We start from the raw sequence: 2,917 nt of genomic DNA on the forward strand, positions 1-2,917 counted from the left end.
TTTTAAAGATGATGCTGTTTCAGGACTTCAGACAGATAATCTCCTTCTATTGTTGTCCTAAAAGAAGTCAAAAGCGTTAAAGAAAGAAACGAACAATTGCATTACTAAAATAAATGATAATAGGTTAACTTTCTGGTTATGTAAACAGATGTAAACAGGGACAGGGCCAGTTGTTCTTTTTATCCCCTATCAGTTTAATTATCTCACAGACATTTCTAAATTTTCTAATCTTTATCACTAATTTCCAGTGTATAGGCAATATTTGAATTTAGATGCAACTGAAATATTAATAAGTCCTATAGTTTTCTAATGAGAAGAAATCTGATCATGTAACACTATCTACTCTGTAATTCAAAAATTCCTTACAATCTAGTTATCATGGCTATAAGGAATTAAAGTCCTCCTGAATAAATTAGAAATGTCAAGACTCATCACAGAAAAAAAATCTTTTATTTTTCTTCTTTTCCAAGGGATGGGTATATTGTACGTCCATAAAAAATATTATATTGTTTTAAGAATTTTGTTATATATGTAGTCAAATATATGTATATTTATGAAGAGTCCAGATCTAACCTGCTTATTAAATGATAAGTAGATATTGATCAGAAAGTAACATTTATTGCATAAAACTATGAGCTGTAGGTGGAACAGATAAATTGTGATAATAAAAATTGATTAGCTTAATTGAATCTACAGCATACATGTTAACTATCTTTCTCAATCTTTTACAAAAGACCAGATTATTAATTTTAATTGTTCCCAGGAATAGCTTCAAAAAGGATGATAAGAAGACTACCATATTTTTCAACTACAATTCTTATAATCCTTGAGACAAATGTTGTTTCCCTATATGGCAACAAGTAAATTTGCATATCATGCTGCTAGCACAAAACATCAACAGAAATGAAGACAGTGGTGAATTTGTTTACTTTTTCCTTTCTCATATTTAAGATTTTATTGCCTATTTTTGACATCCCTCCCTTTCTCCCATCCATCCATTCAGTCTGATTAAGCAGTATGTGTGTCATTGTGGAATTTTTTGGCATTTCATCACTCTCAGGACAGTAAACGTTCAGAATTGAGATTTTCAGCAAGATGTTTGGTTTAACCATAATGTCCATTGTTATTTCCTGATATTATAACATTTTTATATATTTATTATGATTTATTTTGATTAATGTTACAATACTTATTCGTTGTTTTTGTTTTTTTGTTTTTTTCCCACATCTATAACAAAGTTATAGATGCAAATTACTGTTGTTTTCACTAGTGGGTAAACTTACACCAAGCAAAAACAAATACTGTATGAACATTACACTGCAACACTAGTGTAAAAAAAATAATAATAATAATAAATTTTTATTATGAAGTATCAGATGATAATGCCTATTTAATAGTATTTAATATGCCTATATTTTCATAGTTTATTCCGTATAAGTGCAATAGTTTATTTCAACATTGCTACAGTGCTCATTTTCCAAACAAATTGCATAGCGTTTTGCATAGCTTTAGCTTATGTAAATTAGAAAGTTGAGAGTCTAGTTGTTAAATTAAAAGGAGAAAGGAAGAAGGATTGTAAGGGGAATAATTCAGACTTTAATGCTATGTACAGTTAGTCAGCTACATTATTCTATAATAAGCAAATAAAGAATCTTAAAAGATGAATCTACATAGTGAGGGTCATGTTGATGTAGCTATAGAAGATGATAAAAATATAAAATACGAGTTTTCTTTTGGTGAGCTTGGAAATATTATTTCTTATCTTCCTACAGTACAGTGACAACAGTATGCATGCCTTCTGAAGGATGATTGACTAAGTAACTAAAGTTTGCAGATTCTTTTACAATGAAAAATAACATTAAGGAGAATAGAAAAAAAAATTAAAATAACAAAAAAACACAAACTCCATATAATCATAACGAGCCAACTAAATAACTTATTCCACTCAGTGTTTACTACTTCCTTCTCGAGATCAAGTTAAACTTTAGAAGAGTAATAGAATCACTGAACTATTACACTAGGCTATCTGTATCTATATTTAAATGCATATTTTTGCATATAGATGTAGGTGTGTCCTAGCATTTGAGTTGTTAATGGTTTGTTTTACACCTACATTACAGAATTAGGTGACAGATTAGGAATGATCCAAATTTCCATCTTCATAAGGAATCAAACCTGCTGGAATCCGTCTGCATACTCAGTGCAGCTTAACCCTTTTTCATTATCTAAGTCAGGAATAGAGTTGTAGTTAAAATACTTCCCCTGTACTTGCTTTTGAAGGATACACAGGGAACATTAAACCATATTTGGCATGTAACTTATGGACTCATAAATTTGCAGATTATTAGCCACTTTCAGATGTAGTTTTATTATTGGTTGAGAGACAATACTTAGGAAAACATACAGTTTGAAACAGGTTTAAAGTATCAAAAACCAAAAATAAGGTAGATGCCTGACCTTACTTACAGGGAGACAAAATACAGTGGGGGTTGGGGAGCGTTTTGCCCTTAACTCCAAATTATTGCCTTCCTAACAGCTGTTTGTCAAAATTTTCTTGTATCACTGAAAAATAACTGCTACTGCAGGGATAGATAGAGAAGAAAGAGTAAAATAACAAACTGATCTGTCAGCACAGCTGAGCTTAGAACACACCTTTACTGAGTACCAGAGATCTGAAGTCTATCAGCATTATTATCCCAGAGGGGCTATGTAAAGGTCAGATGCATAATACACCATAAAGAACTGTAACAGCTATATAAAAATGTTAACTGTAACTGTAGTCTTCCCCAAGACCTTCAATATATTTTTCAGAGGGGTCTTTAGAAGTAAAAATAAATAAATAAATAAAATAAACAAAAAGACAATGAAAATGGTATTTACAATACAAAAGAAATTTAGTACCTTTTAGTACTCTGCC

The sequence above is a fragment of the Meleagris gallopavo genome, chromosome 4 (assembly GCF_000146605.3).
Source record: "Meleagris gallopavo isolate NT-WF06-2002-E0010 breed Aviagen turkey brand Nicholas breeding stock chromosome 4, Turkey_5.1, whole genome shotgun sequence".
Lineage (NCBI taxonomy): Eukaryota > Metazoa > Chordata > Aves > Galliformes > Phasianidae > Meleagris > Meleagris gallopavo.